Source organism: Camelus ferus, chromosome 30 (assembly GCF_009834535.1).
Source record: "Camelus ferus isolate YT-003-E chromosome 30, BCGSAC_Cfer_1.0, whole genome shotgun sequence".
Classification (NCBI taxonomy): domain Eukaryota; kingdom Metazoa; phylum Chordata; class Mammalia; order Artiodactyla; family Camelidae; genus Camelus; species Camelus ferus.
In genome coordinates this window covers 12643698-12667941 of record NC_045725.1, presented here as the reverse complement: position 1 = coordinate 12667941, position 24244 = coordinate 12643698, and the positions used below count along the sequence as shown (strand labels likewise).

Here is a 24244-nt window from a genome sequence, read left to right as displayed (position 1 = left end):
GATGTTGAATTGAGTGTGGGTGAGGCATCTCTAAGAGGTTAGCCCAAATCACAAAGGTCTTGATGCAGTCTGCATTTGCATTGCTTGGAAAATACATTTTAGGTTCTGGCTTTACTTTAAAGAAACCAAACTTAGACTGTTTAAATTACACATTCTGGGAATGATTTGAGGGAAAAGATGATGCAGAACTTTAATTAGAAGGCTCTACTCAAAGAAAAATCATTGGTCCTACATGAAAATATTGGTAAATGAATGCACATTTGTAAGTTTAAAGGAAAACAAGAAGTTTACTGCTTTCATGTATGTTTAAAATAATTTGGCCCATTATCAACCATTATTCCAGACTATGTCAGCTTAAAATAGTTCTTCTCCAATGAACACTGCTCCACCTCAGTGCAGGTAAAAATTTTCCCATGGTTTTTAAGCAGAAAGGGCACTTTCTCTTCTGAACAGCAGAAGCTGAACATCTACTTATAAAGTGCAAAAATACAGCCCCCCAAGTAGGTGGGGTAGGTGGCCTCTGAGAAATCCCCCAAGTATCTTACATTCTGGAGACCACACCTTGTGTAATCCCACACAGGCAGGCTGTCTTGTGTGGCCAATGGAATGTATCAGAAGTGATGGTATGTGCCTTCCAAGCCTGGGTCATAAGGGCTTTGAGCTTGGTGTCTTGCATTACTCACCCTGGGGGAAGCTGACCACCATGCTGTGAGGACACTCAGACAGCCTCATGCAGACCCTCGTGATCAAAGAACCGAGGACTCTTGACAGCAGCCAACACCAGCTTGCCAGCCACGTGAGTGAGCCACCTTAGAAGCGTCTCTTCCAGCCCTCGTCACATCTTCAGATGACAGGAGCCCTGACTGACACTGGACTGAAACCTCATGAAACACCCCTGGCCACCACTGCCTAGTTCAGAAGCTGCGAGAGGTATGACATTTTTATTGCTTTAAGTCATCGTATTTGGAGAGATTTGTTAGGTAGCCTTAGATGACACACAATTTCCCAAGCAGAGCCGTGATTTCTAACCAGGGGGAACCTGATGTTGAGAACTAACAACCAGAAGGCTGCCCGCTCTACTGAGAGCACAAAGGACATATTGCATTTTGAACCCTTGGATCTTCTAAAATGAGAAAGGAGGAAGGATAAGAAATTCATTTTGAACAGCCCCTAGGATAGAACCACAACACAAAACAAAATTGCTCAATAGTCTGATGGTCAAGAACAAGACGGAGAGAAGAGACACAGGTAAGAGACTTGTTTGTCCTTCTGCCCTCCTCGCCCCTTTAAACTTCACCTGCACATGCCACACCCCCTAACGGAGTCAGGGGGCGCTGTGAGGAACCCGAGGGATCACACAGGTCTGGGTGTGCTTTGTGAACCCTGGGTTCTAGACGCAATTCTGTCGAGTTTTTTCCACCACACAGCATGAACATCTTTCTCTCCTTGGCATCTAATTCTAACACTCTTCGATCTAATAACAGTGACAGTTATTGGCAGACTGGTCAGAGCTTATCGAGCACTGGTCAGCGATACTGATCACTTCTTTTCACTTCACAAAATGCCTGTTAAAACTTGAGAACTCAAACGATGAGACTCAAACTGTATCTTTGGTGTTTCAGGCTTACCAGCCCAAATATGACCAGTTGCATTTCTTACCTGTCCTCCTACCCAATGGCTAAGCCATGGATAGGATGCTTGTTCCAAGGGAATCCCTCTGCCCACATCTAATATGACACCTCAACACCATCATCAAAAAGGAAATGCCTCTTCTTCTTCCCCAGAAGTAAAATAAGAATAAAATCTAGTTGAACATGGACTTTGAAGTAAAGCCACCTTTCCAAAAGATGAAAGAAATGTCTCCTTTCCTCCTCACCCTGGTCTCATTTAAATTCTCCTATAGCTTTGGTCAGGTCAAAATTCTGCATAAGAACCTGAAATGGCTCTCTAATGTCATCCAAAAAATGTCCAAGCATCTTAGGATGACACTTAAGTGACCTGGGTAACCAGCCTAAAGATACTGTAATAGGGAAGGAAAAAAAATTAACTTTATATTGGATCTCTCTTTTACGTTAACCTTTGTATTCTACGGATTTTGCTACAAGTTAATCACTAAAGTCATGTTGCCTCTAAGCTTAAGCTTAAATTTTACATAATCGCCCATCAGGGGCCAGACAAACAGGGAACCCTGTCTCCCAGATAGTGAGCATTAAGCTAAAATTTAAGCTAAAATTGAGCTTCTTTAGCTCACGGGAAACAGCGTGACCAGGCTGACCTGTGAATGACTGCAAGAAGGAATAAGGACATTTGACTTTACTCCCTCCCCTTTTAGTATAAAAGAGGCATGAATTCTAACTCAGGCAAGATGGTTCTTTGGGACAGTAGTCCACCATCTCCTCAGTCTGCTGGCTTTCTGAATAAAGTCAATATTCCTTGCCCCAACAGCTCGTCCTTTGATTTCTTGGCCTGTCATGTGGCAGGAAGTACAAGCTTGGACTTGATAACAGCACTTCTCAGTGTTCCCTCTACCAACAAGTCATGGATGTGAACCTGGAGCCCCAACACATACTGACTATTCTCAACACACCAAACACTTCTGTGCCTTTTGCTTTCATTCTTGACATCTTCTTTCCCTGGAATGTATTCTTTCCAGTCACCAGCCTTCCACACATCCTTAAAGTCCAACAGTCTCAACACATGCTACAGGAACCCTCCTGTGACAATGCCAGTGACTGTTGCCACCTTCGGACTGTTATGCCACTCACTCTCAAGAAACTGGTTTCTCACTCAGTAGTGCAGCAGCTATCCAGGTTCTGTTCATATTTTATCTCCTCTCCAAACTGTTAAGTGCCTAGAGGGTGGGAATCTGGTCTCACTCATTCTTGTTTCCCGCACCACCTAGCAGTGTCCTTGGCATTTACAAGGAATTAAATATATATTTGGTAAGTGAATGAATTACTGTGTTCCAACTACTGCACCATGTTTTTGCTTTTCCAAAACTCAGCTTACTTCTCACCCCACCTATACATTTATTTCAAAGGGAGACCTGGCAACCTGTAAAACGACAGGAGCAGGGATGTGACATGGGATGGACAGTGACATTTCCCTGCATAATTTTATCAAAACCCTGCACATTCAGCTAATTCTCATCTCCAAAGCCAATCATTAACTTCGTTTGATTGGACTGACTGAAGGTCTTTCTCAAAAAAGAGAGTCTTAGAAGGGGGTGAAGTCCATGGCTACCCAGAGGATATAATATGATGGGAATTTAAAAAATGTCTTTCCTCCTCATCTATTCTTTTAAAAAAACATTCTTTACCGATTTCTTAAATTTTTCCATTTGAGATTCAATGTTTGTTTGTTTGTTTAAATGTAACTCTCTTTACTGATGATGTGACGATTATTATTAACAATAAGATGATGGGGGACCTGTAAGAACGAAGGCTCTGGGACTAGGGGAATGCAAGAGAGGGGGTAAGAGAGAGGTCACTACAAATGGGAAGTGTTCAAAAGCCCAAGAAAACTAAAATTCGGAGAATTTGCTGGACTGTGGCCCATCTCTAGTAGAATTTTCAATGGCAACTCTTCATGGACAAGAAAATCTCTTTGCTGGTGAATAACCACAATCCTGACATTTTTTTAACCCGCCTACCCCAGCTCTAATATAATTGCCTGTGACAGAGAGCCAGCTGTATCCTTGTGATGTAATTATCTCCCTTCTGGGGTCCATCTTGCGGGTCCGTGTCATGTACATGCACACAAGCACCTGTGTGTGTGTGCACACGCATGCTGCATAGGCACGGAGACGGCTCACTGATCTTTTACACCCCATTCATTTTCCCTACTAATATGATACATCTGAAACACACAGAAATTTCTGAGTGTGTAGTGAAACATGGATCTGTGGGAAATAAATTAACCTAGTAAAATCCATTCAAGTGATCAAATGTCCTATAACATAATTTGAGGCAAAAATAACTACTGGTTTTGATGGCAGCTTAAAATATCTCATATTTTCATAAATCCAAGCTAGTTAAAATGCTTATTTCACTTATATCATGGTAAAAGGTCCTATATGCCATTCCAGAGTCTTCACTCTTCTCTCGTTAAGCCTTCCCAATGGTAACAATGACAATCACGATAACAACAATGGTCGTATACAACAAAGAGCAAAGATCGCTGGAAAGTTTTCTTCCTCCAAAGAGGAATTTCTGAATGGCTGCGCTCCGAGCTTTGAATGCATTATGGTTAATTTCAGATTCCGAGGATGATTAACTCTGACTGGTGGAATAAAAGGCCACGACCAATTATTATTCAGAAAAATCCTGCTGTTTAGCCGAAGAGCGTGCAGTGCAACCCAGTCCTTGATATGCCTGTGATAAACGCTCACATGACAAGGTTATTTGGTGTAGAGCAGCCAGAGTGGTTGCTATGGAAACCTATTCACAATGCTCATAAATCTGAGGTGTAGTTATCCTTGCTGTGTATGCAAAAAAAAAAAAAAAAAGGGAAGAAAAAAGAAACCTACAAAGCCAACTCAAGCGGTTTAATTTACAGCGCTGCCTCAGAAAAAAAGAAAAAAATGGGCAAATGAATTCTAAGATAATAGACCTCTCCATATTATATTCTTTCACAATACAGGCACTTAGGACTCAAACGCTCTCTTCAAAGCCAAAAAGACTTTTAAGATAATCATTATGGTAGAGAATATAGGTCATCATTAGCACCAGGAGTGACGGAAATAAAAGAGGTGGTTAGAAATCCGGGTTTGCCGGCATCAATTGTTTTCCCTTGGCACGGTTAGCAATGCAAACAGCTGTTGACAGCGCATCAGAACAGGTACATTCGATGGGGAACAAATGGCTTTTTTAGTCGCTGCTTCCCAGAAATGATGGGCTGTAAGTCTAAGGGGCCAGAGGTCAAGCAGACAATGATGAAATATCCCCCACAGACCCAATGTCAGGTGGTTCGATGTTAAGATCGCTCTGATATGGTTTCTCGGCCTCGATTTCAGCTCCACTCAAGCCCCATTAGAAATAAGGGCAGACTATTAAACCAGCAGGCAGCAAGATGTTTCTCATCTCGGGTGTAAGCTCCCTGACCACCTGACTCTTTGACCCCCTGTGGCTTATTTTAACCATTATCAGTTTTCTAAATAAAAATTGGGAAAGAATTGTACCCTTTGAAGTAGCAATTCTTTAACACTTGGGAACGTGAGAGCCATTGGCTCTGAAGTTATCCAGAAGGACAGAGAAGTCTGATCTGTTCATGGTCTAGTTCAAAATAAGACTAATATTTGACTTACGCCATCTAATAGTGGAGGTGGTTCAATTAGAGAGCTTTGATGGGCACTTTCAGCAAGCGACCAAGCCGCACAGTGTACACGTGAACCAGGACTTTCCAAAGAGTGAGAGAAACGACACATTTGCTTGGGTGACACCGGAAGTGCTCAGTTGTATAAAATTGGAGAGAATGATGATTGAGACACACCCGCTGCTCCTGGGCCTCGATTTGGACTCAAAGCTTAAGGTTCCCTACTAATTTGTGCTGAAAGGGACCTACAGGATAGATATACTGGGCTTCTAAAGCAACACAGTAATCCGTGAGGCACCTGACCAAGATATATTTGGTAGCCACATAGCTGGTTCGCTTATGAGTCAGTAAGTATATAACCCATTTATAAAAATTTGCTCCACCCACCTTTTCAAGAATGTCTGAGATTCTATTGTTTGAAATAACCTTTTTGGTTTAAGACATGTCCTCTCCTTTTGAAAAGCTGACACCCTTGTGATTTGAAGGACTTAAATTTGTAGACTTTAATGCAAAGAAGTGGACATGCTGGGTACTTAGGATGAGAGGAATTCTAGCAGGAGAAAAAGGAAGGCTGGAGCTTTACAAACTTAACCTTTTCTCTAAGACTGTGAGATCCTTAAGAATGTGGACTGCATTCTTCAATGACTGTCTTTTCAATGCCTAGCACAGTGCCTGGCACCTGGAAGGGCCCAGGGTATCTTTTGAGGAACTGATGCCATCAGATAATCACATAATCACATAGTTTTTGCAGAAGGCAAACTTCCCTGTGAAAAAGTGAATTGCACGTGTGACGAAATATTCTAATTAACTTCCCACTGGCTACATGGCTGGAGAGGTAGGAAGAGAGAAGCGAATAATGAAAGTGAGAAGAGGGAGCTTCTTTCCTTTTAAATTGTTGGGTTCTCTCAGAAGACTCCTCTAACCCCAATCATTATTCTGGAATTTCAGATTTCTAGAATTTTAAAAGTCTTGAACATGCCTGGCTAGCTCAGTTGGTAAGGCATTAGGTTATTAAAATCTTGGAAAATTCTGAGTGTCCCATTGTTTACTATTTAGCTGGGCCATTTTCTAGTGGAGAACTCCCCACGGTGGGTATGAGGTTGGGCTCCATGCACCGCACCCCAATTCAGCCTTGCAATGCTGCACACTAAATGCTGGTCCTGAAACCAATGGTCTGGGGTGGCACACTTCTCTGTTGTCCAGGTCAAAGCTCACCCACCACACACATAATAAATGTGGATTTGCCTAGACTGACTCGCTACATTTAAAGTAAATTGGAAATTATACAGATGCAGCCTCAATCTCACAAAACTCCACAGCAAGGACGTATTCACTCCCCTATTTGACATGAATGAGATTGACCCTCTTTGACTAAACCCGTCTTGTGTTTCATACACAGACTGACATGGAATCTTTCTCACCATATTCTGTTGGGATCATATAGAGCTTTTCACTCATGTAGTTAATGTACGATCTCATTTGATCCTCACAAAACACCCCAGAAGCAGACATTATTATCTTATTTCTAGGTGAGAAAACTGTGGCTTAAGGACCAAGTTAAGTACTTTGTCCAAAGTCACACAGTGAATATGAGAAATTAGTGAGACTGGGCCCCGGGATTGTTGCTCCAGAACCTGTACACGTTCACCACTATGGCTCAGTTTTGGTAAAAACAGTGAATCTCTGATCAACTTTCTGAATGACCATGTTGGAGAAAAAGTAGTCATGTTTTGTAAAAACATTGGGATTTTTAATCTAAAATCTTCCTGTTACTTTAAAATTTGGATTGCTCTTTAAGTGAGAAAAGGAAAGAACACTGGGAACTTTGGTATGAGTCCGGATGAGGAAAAAGGAAGGGGAATGGAGGAATGCTAGCACAGTGCTGCTGTCTGAACATATTTTAACTCAGGCAACCCTTTCAGTTGCCCTCTTACCATATTGCAACACAATTCTACAAGCAATTGGACAAGTCTACTGGCTCACTAAAGAGGTCTTATTAGCAGAAAAAGTTTCCTTTTCGTGGGGCAATAACAGTTGAGTCTCTTGTTACTCTAGGGTGGAGATACTCCTCAACCATATTGCCTAATAAAATTGCCCAACACTCGTTCTCTGTAGGTAACATTGGATAACAAAGCTACTGTGTATGATTATCTTGTGATGTGTGGGTGTTAGCTCTCCCCTTGGGCCTTAAGCTCCTTTCGGTGGGCACACGGTTCTATTATCTTTGTCTTCTCATGAATGATTGACAAAAGGCACTTCAGAAAGACAATAACAACAAAACCTGACAAACTGAGGATGGAATGCCAGATTTCTGATTTCTTTGGAAAAATCAGAAGATTTGGCAACACTGGTCCCAAATTCTGGCACGACTCTGAGTAGCAGGTGCCCTCTTCTGACAGGTCTTGACATGGTTCCACCTGGCCAGCTCCATATGCTTCCATTACTTGCCTGACCACATGAACATTTGGGTTTAAGAATCCCACAACAAAGAGATGAAGAACAGGAGCAAGGCAAGACCCCCTGGCTCAGAAGCCTCACAGTGCTCTTCCAGGTTGGCCAACCTGGCCATCCTGACCCCAATCAAAACCTGTGATTCGTGCTCTGACTTCTGTTCCACTGGGACTTGCTTGACTTTAATTCTTATACTCAGAAAGAAGTAGTCTTCATGGCAAGGAAATATAAGGGGACAGAGTAGAAGGAGATAATTCCTCTGGGGCTGGTATTCTACATGGACCTTCATGCTCAAGTCTGGAAGTAAGGGATTGTAGAAGCATGCATGTGAACCCCCTGCCCAGATGGACTGAGAACATGGACCAAGCTGCTGGCATTGAAGTTTGCATTTAAAAGTATAAAGTAGAGGACCTGAAAACTTTCTGTTTTCTCTCTTTTCAGTTCTAGTTATTGTTAGTTTACTCATCATTAGGTCAAAGACTTAAGCAACGAAAAGCTTAGAGCATGATGAGTACAAATATTTATGGGATATACACTGATTTCCTATGATATAATATTGTTCCATATGGAAAAAGAAAAACCTTCCAATATTGTGACCTTGCCAGACTTCCTAGCAAAATTGTTGTCCTCAGTATAATATTTTGACCATACTCCAAAATTTCCATTCAGTTCAATAATTTGTGCCAGGTGAGGTTTAAGGCAGTGGGAGATGCAACAGTGAAAAACAACAAAAATACCTGGCCCCTGCTCTCAGAAGGATACATACACTCCATCTGGGGAGACAGATGCTAATCAATTAAGTGTCAGGATGAAGGAGAAAGGCATCCTTAGGCGGTGGCCGGATTTAGTCTTGGTTGGGAGTGTATCTGTGCCTGGAGGGGAGGGTATCTCCTGGGAAAGCTTTCTTGAGAAACTGGCTTTTAAGGATACAGACTCAATACTCTTTGTCACCCATGATGCCTGTTCCAGTGTCTTGCACAAAGTCAAGTGCTGTGGATCCTTGCACCAGGGTTTCCACTCAAGTCACCAAACTAACTGGTCCTCATTTCTGGACTCAAGCATCTTATCCTTTGGGTAGCCTTTACTGACATTCACCCTCCATCCAGGCTGAGCTGTCTTCAGCCGTCTTCCCACATTCCCTATCAGCCCATAGCACTGTGATAACTGTAAGATGAGGATTTGTCATCTTTGTTACCTGCAACCTAATACATCTTGGGAGAACGTTTGCCATGGAGTGGGTGGATGGTCTATGAGAGAATGAGATGACATAGTCTGCACTGTGGGTGTGCAGAACTGAATCTGTGTGTTATGGGGAAGACTCTAACTTGGTTTATGCTCAAAGACAGACCATGAGCATCCCATTCGCTATGCTTCTGTTGCACATTTTCCTTGATCAGAGCTTTTAATGCAGTAAAGTTTGATTTTGAAGGCTGACCTCTTTGTTTCCTAAGATTGAACTGACTGATTTTCATTTATCCTAATAAAAGCAGAAGCACTGATTTAAATTTGCAACTTCTGGTGAAATTAACAGGCTAAATAGAAAGGAACTGGGTAAATTTGCTAAGTATGCTCCTTTACCGCCAGTGTCTAGTACTTAACTCAATTATACACACACGTATATACAATCAGTTCTCGTCATTCATGGGTGTTGTGTTCTGTAAAGCTGCTGCAAACACTGAATTAGTGAATACTGAGCCATTTCTCCTAGGGGAAACACAGAGTTAGGTTCTTGAGAGCCTCTGATCTCATTACTGTCAACTGATCAATTCATAATCTGTTTATGTGTGTTATGTGTTTCTGTTTAAAGATAAGTTATAATACATACTGTTAATTCATAAACCCTGAACTCATGGTCAACAACACTGCATAGCTCATGCCTAAGCTTATCAAACACGTGTGTTTTCTCCATGAGGCACATCACAGCTGTACTGCACTTGGGAACAATAGACTGCACTTCACCATGTGCCAGGGGCCATTTTAAACAGCAAAATCCCAAGGAAAATCACAAAAATGTAAAAAATATGTGGCTCTAAATAGACCATGAAAAAGGACACTTGTCTGTAGCATGAGAGCTGAAATAAGAAGGCAGAGCATCGCACTTCTCCAGCTCAGCTGGGGACATGAGAGTTGGGTGACTCAGTCTGCTCCTACCCTTGAATGACTATGAAAACAGTATGAATATTGATTTTGCAGTTACAAATAAGTGTTAACTAGTAAGTGAATTAGCAAATGCTGTATCTGCAAATAAGGATCAAATATATATATGTAATAACTAGAAAGAAATATATATATACACATAAGTATATTCTCCAGTGCATCACTTGTGTCGGACAAATATTTTTTGAATGAATTAATTAATAAGATTTATAATATATTTAATATAGTAAAAAATGAAACATTTCAGTTCAGAAAGAATTCACATATATCAAATAACAAAATAAAACAGTGCATATTTATTAATAAAATGCTACTGAACATAATTTAAATTTTTGATTATGTTCCTCATTGATTCATATAAAGATCATCCCAAATGATCATGAAAGTTTAAAGAAAAAAAAAAAGAAAGTTTATGACATTTCCTTGAAGTTAAATAACTTCTCTAGAATATGAGGATTTGGGAAAAATGCACAAACAATTCTTTATTCAATAATTTTTATCTTTTTATTTTCTTCTAAGAAGAATTCTGAAAACGCTTGTCTGGAAAAGGGGTGATGGAACGGAAGCTCGCCTTGAAGCTCAGTGGTTTGGGTTTACTTTGGAAGAGACAATGCCGCCATATGCAGTTTTAAGATTTTCTTTCTGTTTCATTTTCACTATCATAGTCATAAAGGGGTTTAGTAAGGGTTTGTTGAGTGAAGAATTATGGGTACCAAAGGCTTGATAATGAAAAATTTGCTCTATATTTAGAAAAACAGAAACTCAAGAATGAGCATTAAAGTAGAGGGAGAAGAGAAGGAGGGTGGTGAGATGAAGGAGGGTGGCGAGACGAGGGAGAGCCACGGGCCCTGACTTGACTCCCAGAACCAACTGTCGGTGGCCTTGTGTGATGATCATGAACACAAAAAGAGAACACACAGACATCATACTTTTTCACTCATATGAAATATTTTTTTAGTCCTTATAATAACTCCTTGCAGTAGACCATCGTATCTATATTTTAAGAACGAGAAACAAAGAACTGAATGCATTTGTTGACTTCTTGAATCTCATCTCCAGCAGCAGAGTGGAACGTGGGACTTGTAAATCCAAGCCCAGAGGCGTTCCACCTCCCCTGGGTGAGCTGTAACTGGAGGGGCTGGGGCTCTGAGCCAAATGTTTGATGAGCAGAATTCAGTAGATATGTGAATAGCTGAGCAACTGGACCACTCTCAGATTATTTTTAGTTAAGTTCACAGACTCAGAGCACTGATTAAATAAAAGAAATCTTAGCGATCACGTTGCACAGGCCTCATTTCTCAGATAAGAAAACCAATCCCGCAGAGGCAGTGGTTTGTACAAAGTCACGCAGTAGTCAGTAGTGCAGCCTGGTCTTGACCTCATGCCTCCAGGTTCTGGTCTCCTTCCTGCCAGCCATGTGTTACTTTTATTCCCGTTGTACTCTTTCCCCCCTACTCCCACCAGCTTCACAAGCTTGATTTTTTCATGATGGAGTTTCAAACACATGGTGTGGGGAAATCCTCTCTGTGGTCCACAGATAAGAATTACAGACTTCCCCACTGTATTAATTAATGGCCTCATTAATCCACATTTAACTGTTCAATTAAATGTTTAATGTAACGCTTAGAGGTGCCATCAATTACCACGTGCAAAGCACCTCTTGGAGATCCTAGCCTAGAAGCTGCTATGTACACGTGCAAAATGACTGTCATTCGGACCCCCTGTGTTATCTCACGGAGCTCTATTCAGGGAAGGTGTGTTACAGCTCCAGTTTAACTCAGGGTGGATTAAATCAGTGCGTTGGAGAAGAATGGAATTAAATGCTTTGCTATAATGACTCACATCCGCACAAGTACCACTCATTAATTGTAGGCGCTACATGACATGAATGTGCTAGGGGATGGCAAATATAATATTTTGAATGCTTTTCCTTCCCAGAATTACCCCAGAGAGAGAGAAAAATGATCTCAGTGGTGGTTACTGAAAACATATGCCAGCTTGATTTCCCTAGCAATGCTATTCACAGTGAAGGGTAAAGCATTTGTGCCTCAGCTCAAAGAAAGGCTGCTCGATTTCCACCAAATGCATTTCCACCTGACCTAGGTAATAATTAAGCATGCAACATGGGGAGGTCCCATAATTGCAATTGCTTATTATGTGAGCTGAAGTGGTAAGATTTGTTTCTGCCGTGGAGCTTCTCTAAGCAGGGCTGTAGATTAGAGCCTACAGCTGCTCCTGTGGAAGGCCACTCAATGCATGTGATGTGTTGGCTGAGACATCAATGGAAAGCAGTCCTATACACCAGGGTCTGTGTCTCACACCAGCTGAAAGAACTTGGGATTTTAAGAGTTGAGATCAGACAAGTAGCCATTGCTGCTGCCCCAAGTCTTTGTAGCCAGTGGCTGAGGCTCTGTGGAGACTCAGTCTTTATGAGAAGAGTCTTCAGAGTGAGAGGTAAGAATCAATGGTAACTGGTTCCTCCAGGGCTGCCCCTCTGATGCTTGATGTATCGGGAATTTTTTCCCAAGTATCTGAGTGAGTCTGCTCAGTGTCAGGACAAAATGAGTCTGCTCAGTGTCAGGGCGAATGGAGGGGTAGGGTGGTGGGAGGAAGGGACTGGTCCAAGCTAAGCAGAGTCCAACAGCAAAACTCAGCCTCAGGAAAGAAGTCTGTCAGGACAGCATTCAAAAGCACCTCTTCTAAACGAGCAACTGGGTTAAAGTTATCAGGTAGATTCAACTGAAAGGAGAGAAATTCAGGAAGGAGCCTGAGTTAGGCATGAACATAGAGCTATGGGGGTGCAGATTCACATGTTGAAGACTAGTCAAGATTCAGGGGGAGGTTATAGCTCAACTGGTAAAGCACATGCTTAGCATGCAGGAGGTTCTGGGTTCAATCCCCAGTACTTCCTCTAAAAATAAACAAATCTAATTACCCCTTCAAAATAAAAAAAAATTAAATAATACAATAATAATAAATAAATATTAAAGAAAAGATTCTTGCCAGACAAGAAGATTTTCATCTGGGTGCTGGTGGAGTTAGGAGAGTGCAGTGGACAATGAGGAACATCCAGAATGAAGAGATCCTAACAGTGGGGACAGGAATCAAATCTGAAGAGGTGAGAAGTGGAAGTTTTAGACAAGTATTGCTATGTATTATGATTTGGACCTCAAAGATACCAGGGTAGATTCGATTTTTTTAAAAATTAGCTTTGGTCATTAAATTTAATTTCTTTGACTATGCCAGTCCTGAGACAGAGCCATATGATTCCAAGGATGTATTAGGGTTATATTTGCCTCTTTGTGGAATAATTAGTTGGGATAAATCCTAATATTGACCTCTGTTTTAGCAATAAGCAAAATCAGATTCCTTACTGAGATATATGGGCATAGTTCTTGGATGTCCTGGGTTCTTCTTCTGTTTCACCCCTTTTCTACTTGTACTGCTCCTGGCTTTAGCTTGCGGACCTGTTCTGCCCACCCATAACCTTCTCCCTGCACTTTTTACATCTCAGAGCTCTAATGCTGCTCACAGGTGTCCTGTCTTTTGCTTGGAGCTGTTCCCTGTGCATTGTCAGTCAGCTGTCTTGCGCTGGAGGATATTCTGCAACTTCCCAGACTCTGTCTCAAAAGTGACCTGAGGGCTCATCTCCAAGTAAGCATGTTGTAACCAGGGAGTCACAAAATGCCACAACTGGCAGATATATAGATCCTGGTCCAGGGGTTTTTTCATACTGTAGGCTAGGGAGCCCTGGAAGTCCCTCATGGAAGTGTCTTGAGGACTTTGCAGAACAGAGCTGTACACCAGAAATGGAAGCAACATTGTAAACTGACTATACTTCAATTTTTAAAAAGAAGGAAAGAAAAAAAAAAAAAAAGAACAGAGCTGGAGGAACTGAGAATGAGACTGAGTGGGATATCCTCTCTAGTCTCAACCACTACAACCGTGCTTTTTCTGTTTCATATATTGTGCTTCTATGCAAGATTTTGTTCCATTACTAACAAAGCAGGATTGACAAACACTAATTTGGTTGTACCTTCTGCATGTATAGAAGACAAGGTTAGAATGTAAGTAAATGAATGAACTTATGAAACAGACTCAGCTCATCAGTGACCAGTTGGGGTGGAAACTCTAGCTTTAGTCTTCCTTCTGTTATACCAGTGGCTATCACCTGGGTGATCACAGAAATACCTGAAGTCTCTTCTGGAGAGACTGAGTCACTAGAAATGCGGTGTATGGCCTGGGGATATATAACCATAAGTCTCTTAGGAGAGTCTGGCAGGTTTGGAAATTACTGCATCATGCCTGCTGTCCTTCAAGCTTCCTATTCCAGCAGGTGTGAAGCACTGTAAAGGGGATACCTCCCCACTGATGGGAAGAAGGAAGGAAGGAAGGAAGGGAAATCAGAGATCAGCCAAATTCCCTGAGCTCCCAGGACTATAAACTTTCTCACATATGCATGTACTGTACTGGCTTTGGTTTATGCATTAGAAATCTAGTCTTATTATCATGTTATGGAAAAATTGATATCATTATTCATTAGGCAAATTAATCCTTGGTGTATCAGGCATGTACAGTGTAGACCATAAGAGATCACAGGAAAAGAGTTACCTCCCACCTAAAGGAGAGAGACAGACAAATTAATGGACACATGTATCACTGGGATGAGGGTTTGAATAGAAAGCAATGGGAGCCTCCCCTCCCCAAACAGGAGACCCTCTCCAACTGGAGGGAGGTGAGGGAGTCCTGATGGTGAAATCAGCCAGCCAGATGAAGGAGGGGTCCTTCCAGGTAGCAGGAACAGCGTGAGCAAAAACACAGATGCGTGGGAAGAGTTCCAGGTATTCTGAAAGCTGCAGGAAACTTAGCATGGACAGAGATACAGGGAGAAAGGGGCCAGTGCCAAGGTGGGAAGTGCTAAGGCTGGAGGAGTGGAGGATGGTCCAGCCATGGGAGTCCTCGTTGTCTTTCACCCTCCCAGTACTGGGATCCACTGAAGCATCTTAAGCAGAGGAGTTTAATGATCATATCTGACTGACATAGAGCATTGACTCACTCACTCATTCATTTATTTCTGACCGAGCAATTACTCTGTGCCAGGACCTATAACGTATAAAGCATGGACCTTATCCAGAGTGCAGGCTGAATAATGCTGTGGCCGTGCACTAGGTGGTGGAGTGCCCAGTGCCTGCCTGCTTCTACACCCAGTCTCCCCCACTGCACGAGCCCTCCAGGCAGCTCACATGAGGGGGGTTGCATGGGAATGTGGAGAGCTGAGGGGCAGCCCGTCTCCAGGATTTGAAAGTCACTCCAGGGCCACTCCATGGCCCATGGCTATGGAGCTCCATTGTTGCCGCCAAGCGACTAGCACTATTACTAGCTTAATTTTTTTTTTTTAAAGAGAGATTCTGTGATAGAATTAATTTATCATCCTGTGTTATGTCCTGAATTGCATCCTCCTACCCCCAGCCCAGTCAAAACTCATATGTTGAAGCCCTAACTCCCCAGTGACTGTATTTGGAGATTGAGCCTTTAAGGAAGTAATTAAGGTTAAATAAAGTCATGAGGATGAGGACTGAATCCTATAGAACCAGTGTCCTTCTAAGAAGATGAAAAAGCAGCAAAGATGGCATGCTCTCTCTCTCTGCACACACAGAGGAAAAGCCACTTGGGCACACAGAGAGGACATGACCATCTGTAGGCTGAGGAGGGAGGCCTCACAGAACCACAACCTGCTGGTGTCCTGAGCCTGGGTGTCCAGCCTCCAGACCTTGGAGAAAATAGATGTCCGTTGTTTAAGCCCCTGCTCTGTTGTGCTTGTTACAGCAGACCAACAGACTAATACACCTGTCAGGTGTCACTGAAGTGTCTTACTCATAATAAGAATATTTTAGGAAGCAGGAACTGAAGGAAGAAACTTCCTAACGTGGGGAAGCCCCAGACACCACCCTCTGAAATGGCTCACACCCAGAATAGACAGCTCAGTTTCATCTGAGGTTGGATGAATCCTGTTACAGCTTCACCGTTCCAGATTCATCCAAGAGACCCAGGCTCTGGTCTCTGCACCACCACCATCAAGCTGTGCAGACTCCTCTCAATGATCCAGAGTCTTTATTTGTAAGGTGAGGTTGGTGGGCAGGGGTGCGGTGGTAGGGCGAGGCTGAATTCTTGTTGGGTCCTTGAGACTACCAAGACACAGAGGGCTTATGATTCTTTTCCATCTAGCCTCCTAGAGAGATAATTCAACATTGACGAGATCTGTTGAGACGTTCGCCAGAGAAACACACAAATGGCTTAGCTATCTAGAAGTGGCCCACTTGCAATAAACCTGATTGGAGAGAGAAATGGGCAATTAATTTCAGGCAAACAATAAAAATGCACGAAAATTAAAGATGTAGAGAAACTAATAATGACAGCGAAGGGGCTGGCTCTGCCTTTATTAGCGTCTTTTGTGCTCTTTTATGAAACGTCTATTATTGGCGAACTGGCTGATTGTTCTCTCATAATTACTTCATATGGAATAATTAAATAAAATGCAGACAATAATCTTTTATAGACAATTACAAAGAGAAACATTTTTGCGGGAGGGAAGGATGGGAGGGATGTTGTGCGAGACAGCTGGAATGATTGCTCATTCCTGGGTTTCAATGAGGGTTCCTTCCCTCCTCCTGAGTCTCTGCTAAGACCTGCAAAGGGACAGTAGGTCTCCGTCTTGGGTGTTGAGGGCTTAACCCCCCTTCTTTGATAAGAGGGGGTTATGGCTCACTCATAGGTAAGGAAGTGTGGACAGATTTTACAAAGCAAGACTTGATTCAAATACTCACCCACAAAGCCCTATTCTCTGTGTCTGGTCATGTGGGGATGGCAAGGCAGTTACAGTGAGAAGCTTTGAAGGCAGGCAGGTACAGTTGCAATTCCCTGTCCTCGAAACTATAACCTGGAGATCATCACTGACACTTTCCTCTTCTTTACCCATCACCTCTAATCCATCACTGGTGGTCTGAGGGAGTCTGTCTCTAAAATACCCCCTAAATCTTCTACTGTTAACTCTACTGCCACCACCCTAGGCCATAATCTCTTTCTTGGACCACTGGAACAACCTTCATATAAATATTTCTGCTAAAAATCTTGCCCCATATAATCATTCCTCCATTAAGTAACCAGTGGGATCTTTGAAAAATATAAGATAGATTAGGTCACTCCTGTATTGAAAGCTCTGCAGGGGCTTCCTGTTGCCCTTACAAGGATATGCACCAAATCCTTCTGCTGAAATGCCCAGCCCTGGCTCCTGCGGGCTCAGCTGGCTGCCCTGCCCTCCCTTTCCCCTCCTTCCCCTACTCAGCTGCAGCCTGACATTTCCTGCATGGTATGGTGACTTTCCTAAGCTTTGGGCCATTGTACACACCCTACTTCAACATTATTTCCTGGGTAATTCTGATACATCATTCACATTCATTAGTGAGGACAAGGATTTTCATCTGTTTTGGTCACCTAGCATAGTGCTTACCCCCGTGAAGCCATGCTTTATTTTATTGTTTGGGTTGGAGGGGGGTGTGGAGGGAAAGAGCATAATAAAGCAAATATATAAAATATCCATAGTCTACGTGATGATAAGTGATAGGAAAAATTTAAAGCAAAGGAAAAGAATGAACTGTGGCTAGGGATGGTCTTGGGGGTTGCAATTTTAAATGGGTAGCTGGAGAAGGCCCCCTAAAGATGATATTTCAGAAGAGACCTGAGGAGGTGGGGAGTGAGCTCCACCAACTGAAAGGTCTTCAGGGCAGCAATACCCTAGTAGGTCTGAGCACACTTAGCATCCAGATCCTAGCTTCTAAAGACCATTCTTCACTAGGAAGAACTAGGCATTCCTGGAGAAGCGGGTCACTCCAGGGCTGGAGCTGGGAAAGTACAATTCAAATGAATTGCTCAAAGAATAATGACACAGCTAGGTGAAAAGGACACAGGAAGCAGCTTGAAGGGGCTTCTGCTGGCCAATCTAGGACAAAGCTGAGCATCAGGATAAATAATGAGGAGGGATCCTGACCCACTGAATGAAATAGAAATCCATGAGTTAACACTGACATGAATAAACAAATGAATAAAAACGTAGGGAGAGAATAAAGCCCTTACAGGAGAAAGCCAACTAGTAAGTGCAGAAGTGGTGATGGAGTTAGGAAAACGCCTTTTGGGGATCATCATAGTAACGATTCACTCAGGCAAGAAACATCAATGGATACTGAAACTAATGGGTGGACATAAGACAATGAACGAGAACTTTGCATTGACTTAAAGTATCTTCACACAAAATACTTACTAAGTACAAAAGGGGAAAAGTAACTTCATAGTGGAGAAGGCTGACAGGCGCCATCTTAATCAAGTGATCATAATATTAACAAGAAAGGGACAAACTGAAATTGCACACCACCTGATAGAATGCCAACCAGAAGAACGAAACATTAATTCTGGGAATTCCTGCCCCAAATGCATGACCTGGATCTAGTCATGAGGATGGATCAAACCAACACCAGCTAAGGGACATTCTATCAAATCTTTACAAAGGTCAAGAGCATGAGACTCAAGGAAAGACCGAAAATTGTTCCAGACTGAAGGAAACGAGAGACATGTGACAACTGGGCGTAACCAATATCCTGGGTGGGTGCCTTTTGCTGTAAAGGACATCACTGGAGATTTTGGTGTAACTTGATGGTGGGGGGAGGTCTTTGGGTGAAAAGCATTATTTTAAATCTATGCTTGCAGCTTTTTGTAAGTCTGAACTTGTTTCAAATAATATTACACTTAAAAAAGTTACCCCAAACTTTCATACTTCAACTCTTGCTAGTGACAAGCTCCTTGCAACACAAAGTACAAATGACTGTGATGCAGCCATGAACAGTGACAAGACAGTCAGTTGCCTCAGGTCTATGGGACTGTTGGGGGCACAGCCAACTCTGATGAGGATGAGGAGGAAAAGAAAAGGGAAGATGGTACTGATGGGGTGAGTTTGTCACTTGGCTCTTGCCATCAACTTTCATTTGCAAATTTCTCTGCAGGAATAGCAGCATAATCAGAACACTTTTAACTTCAAACATAATCTCACCAGTTGCCTTCCTGTGTGGTTGGGAGTGTGTGGGTGGCAGCAAATAGAAGAAAGATCTGACAAAATAAGAAAAAAATAGATGCAAATGGGAAAAAAAGCCCCATCATAATATACATTCTTCCTCCTCTCTCTTGCACCCTCATCAGACAGAATAATAAAAGGAAAACTAAAAACAAAAATCAGCCACCACCAGGAAACCTCCCAAGCTCCTCTGTGCCAAAAAGCATCAGAAGCCAAGGAAGTGGCATTTCACCCACATGGCCTTCTTGACGACGGACCCCAGCTGGGTCTCCCACGTCTAGGATATTTATGAGGCTCTGGGAAGGCATTCAGAACTAGAGAGGAACTCCAAACCCTGCCTTGCAGAGAAGTGTGGTGTCTTCAAGGGCTGTGTGTGTTCTGGAGTGCACACTTGTCTCCAGGGAACCTCAGCCCCAGTCCAGGGACGCCCTGGTCCAGGGACACCCCAGACTCCTAGGAGTTTCTCCTTAGAGTCTGGAACAGCAGTTTGCTTTCCCAACTTTGGCACAGAGGGTAAGAGCAGAAACTCAGAAGCCAGACTGCCTGGGTTCAAATCCTGCCTCCAGCCCTCACTGGCTGTGTGAATATGGGTCCGTTTCTTTACCTCTTTCTGCCTCAGTGTCCTCAACTCCCAATCAAAAGCAGTAAGACCCACTTCTTGAGATTATTGTGAGGATTAAATGAGATGGGACTTAGCATCTAATAAGTGTCATTACACTATTTTTTGGCTGTCTTAATATATTTTTTGTTGTAGTAAAATATATATGACACAAAATTTAACCACTTTTAAATGTACAGCTCAGTGGCATTAAGTACACTTATATTGTGGTACCATCTGCCATTTTCGGAACTTTTTCATCATTCCCAACTGAAACTCTGTATCTCTTTAACCATAACTCTAGGAGACCACCATTCTACTTTTTGTCTCTATGAATTTGCATAATCTAAGTACCTCATCTAAGTAGAATTATGCAATGTTCCGTCCTTTTGTGGCTGGCTTGTTTCACATAGCATGATGTCCTCAAGCTTCGCCCATGTTGTTGGGTGTGTTAGAATTTCATTCTTTTTTTAAGGCTAACATTCTATTGTATGCTTATCCACTTATCTGTTGGTGAACATGTGGGCTGCTTTTTACCTTTTGGCTATTGTGAATAACGCTGCTATGAACACTGGCAACCAAATATCTGTTTGAGTTCCTGCCTTCAATTATTTTGGATATACTATTGTTTTAAACTAAATGTCTGTCCATCCACTCCCTGCTGGTTCATAGTAAGAATTATGTTCTGATGCTCAAGGTGGCTCAGAGGTGCTACGACCATCTCATTTAAAACCCTCAGAAACCTGGGCCTTCATCATCTGATTTTGTTCAGAAATTAACATCCAGCCTCATTATCAGCCACACACTCAACGCAGAGAAGCAGGAAGGAGAGAGAACGATGTGGAGGACAAGGGCTCTGGACTCAGAAAGAATTCCTTTAGAATCCTGGTCTGTTCTCTTAAATTTATATGGGCCTTGCACTGTTCATTTAATCTCTATGAACCTCAGTTTTCCAATACACAAAACAAATTCTATGCATAGAATACTTTCTTCTTTTTTTAATATATATTTTTGTTGAAGTATAGTCAGTTTACAATGTTGTGTCAATTTCTAGTGTACAGCACAATGCTTCAGTTATATAGGAACATACATATGGTCATTTTCATATTCTTTTTAACCATAAGTTACTACAAGATATTGAATATAGTTCCCTGTGCTATACTGTATAAACTTGTTTTTACTTTTTTTATATAAAAATTAACTCAGATTATATATGTAAGCTCCTGGCATTGTATGCAGGCCCTCTGTAAATGTTACTTGCTAAAACCCCTGCTGGTATTAATGTCAAAAGTCATAGAAACTGGCAGTGAGGTGACTTATTTGTGTCATTGTCATAATAATCATCATTACTGCTAATTCTTGAGGGGCCTACCAAGAACCAGGCACGGGATTAAGGTTTTTTTTTTCGCAGAGATTAATTTATTCAATTCTCTAAATATCTCTGAAGAGATGAGTCCCATTGTTATCTGTAATTGACAGATGGGGAAACTGCAACTTAGAGGAATTCATTCATCTGCTCGAGGTCCCACAGCTAGCAAGTGATCGAGCCAGGATTCAAATTCAGCAGGTCAGCTCCAGAGCTGTGAACCTTCATGCTCCACTGCCCTTACAAATAACTAGCTAAATGGGTAAATAAAGATGAAAATATAATGTAAAATAATAGAAAGTAAAAGAAAACAGAAAGAATTCTGACAATTTGTGAGTGTATGTGAGTAAGCAGGAAGAGGACCACTGATGACAATAGAGTTGGATGAATATGCAGCTGAGTAAATAATTGATCTCAAGGATATTGGTTAACAGACCAAAGTAAAGACAGGAAAAAGTCTCTAGTGGAGTTCCACACGACAAGATTAACAGTTTTATTTATCAATGGCTTGTATGAAGTCACAAAAGGAAGGATCAGAAAATCACATGGGTCTGGGAAGGCCAACTACGGGAAGACAAAAAGTTCTCTGTAGATGAAATAAATGCAGAAAAAATAATAATTTTTATAAAGATAAATTTAAAGATCTGAACTAAGGTTAAAAAAATGTACAATTGGAGTGTAGATGAACTGAGCTGACAGAAGTTAAATTAGAAAGGGAGTGAGAATGATTTATTTGGGCAGAAATGTTTCATGTTCCAGTTGTGAGATGTTCTTGCCAAACATCTAATGTTCCCTTAAGTCTGCAATTAGGGGAGCAGTGTCCAGTCAGGGGTGGGAACCGTTGCATTGGTTTGATCACAGCTAAAACACTGTGTTCAGTGCTGGGAGTATTACCTGTAGAAGAGCCTGAACAAACAAGCATTTATGAGGAAGAGGGTGATTAGAACGGCTATGGTGAGAAGAGATCTGGGAACTCCATCACACACGACCTGTTGGTTGGGGGACCCAGCCCAGCCTGGGGAGAAGGCTTATACACAAACCATTTGTCTCCAAATATTTGGGAGGCTAACATAGGGGGAAAAAAGGAGTCATTTCTTTCTCGCTAATCCATAAAGTAAGACCAGAACAAATAAATGGAAGCTGTAGGGTCAGATTGCAGTTTCATACGAATATTTCCCAAAAAATGATGGCTGGTCAACAAGAGAGTGAGCTCCCTGCCGATGCTGAACTGCTCATCTTTTCGTTCAGGGAGAAGCTGATGGACCAGCTATTAGACATGTTTTAGGAGACATTGCTCTGTCAGGCAGTGGGCTAGATTTAGTGACTGTGGCTATGTGTCCTTTCCCACTCCAGATCCGATTAGTCTAAGCCCTCAGCCTCTGAATTTCTCCTTGGGGGTCCTGCAGGGGGAGGAGGATAAAGGGAGGTGGCAGTCCTGGCTTACAGAGGGGTGGGTCTCTGAGTGTGCGGTTTCAAGTTTAGCACTTTCCTAAGCTAGCTTTGTTTATTTTTAATAGATTTTAAAAATTTTATTACTTTTTTTTGTTTGTGGGGTTTTGTTGTTGTTGTTGGGGGGGGAGATAATTAGGTTTATTTATTTATTTTTAATAGAGGTACTGGGGATTGAACCCAGGACTTCATGAATAATAACCATGCACTCTACCACTAAGCTATACCCTCCCCTCCTTGCTTTGCAATTTGAGATAGCTACTTGCTCTTTCCAAGCCTCAATTCTTTCATCTGTAGAAGAAGAAGCTGGATTAGGCCATCTTTCTCCCCTCCTCTCTTTTTTATTCATATAACATGAAATCTACCTTTTAACAAAGTTTTAAGTGTATATGACAGTATTGTTAACAGTATGCTCATTTGAACAGCAGCTCTCCAGAACTTTTCATCTTGCATGACCAAAACTCTATGCCCACTGAACAGCAGCTCTGGGCTCCCCTCTCCTCCCAGCACTGGCAACCACCAGTCTACTTTTCACTTCTAAGAGTTTGACCACTTTAAACACCTTCTATAAGTGAAATCATATAGTTTTTGTCCTTCTGTGACTGGCTTATTTCACTTAGCATAACATCCTCAAGTTTCATCCATGTTGTAGCATGTGCCAGAATTTCTTCCTTTTATAAGGCTGAGTAATATTCCATTGCACGTGTATACCTGCATTTCCTGTATTTGATCATCTGTTGATGGGTGCTGAGGTTGTTGCCATTCCTTGACTATTGTGAGTGATGCTGCAATGAATGAACATGGGAGCGCAAATACCTCTTTGAGATCGTGATTCTAATTCTTTTGAATAAATATTGAAGCAGGATTGCTGGATTGTAGAGTAGCTTTGCTTTTATTTTCCTGAGGAAACTTCATACTGCTTTCCACACCAATGTCACCATTTTATTTTCCCACCAACAGTTCACGAGGGTTCCAGTTTCAGCAAAGGAAACAATCAACAAACAAAGGCAATCTACAAAATGGGAGGAAATATTTGCAAACTATATATCTGATAAGGAATTAATATCCTAAATACATAAGGAATTTCTACAAAATAACACAAGCACAAAATACTGAATAACTCAGTTAAAAAGTGGACAAAGGACTTGAAGAGACATTTCTCCAAAATGGATATACAAGGCCACCAGGTATATGAAAAGATGCTCAACACCACTAACTCTTAAGAAACTGCAAATTAAAGCCACAATGAGATATCACTTCACACCTCTTAGGATGGCCATATCAAAAAAGTAGGTAAAGTCTTAAAAGTAATTTCTACTTTGACAGTCTGTGATTCTAAATTTAAAATAACCCCAAAGCACTGTGAGTCGTAAAGGATGCTACAATTCTCATATATATTTTATTTGTTGTGAAACCTGAGAATTTGACGCAGTGTCTCTTTACTTTTGAGTTACACTCAATTTTAAGGAGCATGCTTTTTTTGATTTCCAGCACTCTACCAGATTAGATGAGATCAATTAAGAGGAATAGAGATTTCCAAAGTAGCAAACAGAGGACTCTGCAAAGTGACTCCACAACAGGACAATGAGAGGAAGTAGACACAAGGACCTTCAATTCCCAGCTGACTGACCCCATGTGATACTTGGTCCAGCAAAAAGCATCATTGCACTGCAACATAGCACATTATTTAATGTCTGTGTTTCTGCTTTCTTTAAGAAGGCAAATGCTAAAACCCCGAGTTGCTCTAAGTTGGCAAACTTGAATGAATTAAGACCATCTGTGAGACAGGATG

The 24244-nt window shown here is 41.8% G+C and overlaps 1 protein-coding gene and 1 non-coding gene across 8 annotated transcripts in view; both read right to left on the bottom strand.

Annotated features, from left to right (window-relative positions):
* Positions 1 to 24244, bottom strand: part of SLC14A2 (solute carrier family 14 member 2) — a 429946-nt gene that overhangs the window by 237199 nt on the left and 168503 nt on the right. Inside the window, exon 3 of one of the 7 annotated variants that reach the window (XM_032470688.1) lies at positions 19019 to 19074. The exons of the other annotated variants lie outside the window; for them this stretch is intronic. The gene's annotated coding sequence lies outside the window, so the exon portion shown is untranslated. The remainder of the gene's footprint in view (positions 1 to 19018; positions 19075 to 24244) is intronic. 7 annotated transcript variants of the gene reach the window in all.
* TRNAN-AUU lies at positions 22612 to 22683 on the bottom strand. Its single transcript has one exon. It is a non-coding gene; the product is annotated as a tRNA-Asn (tRNA).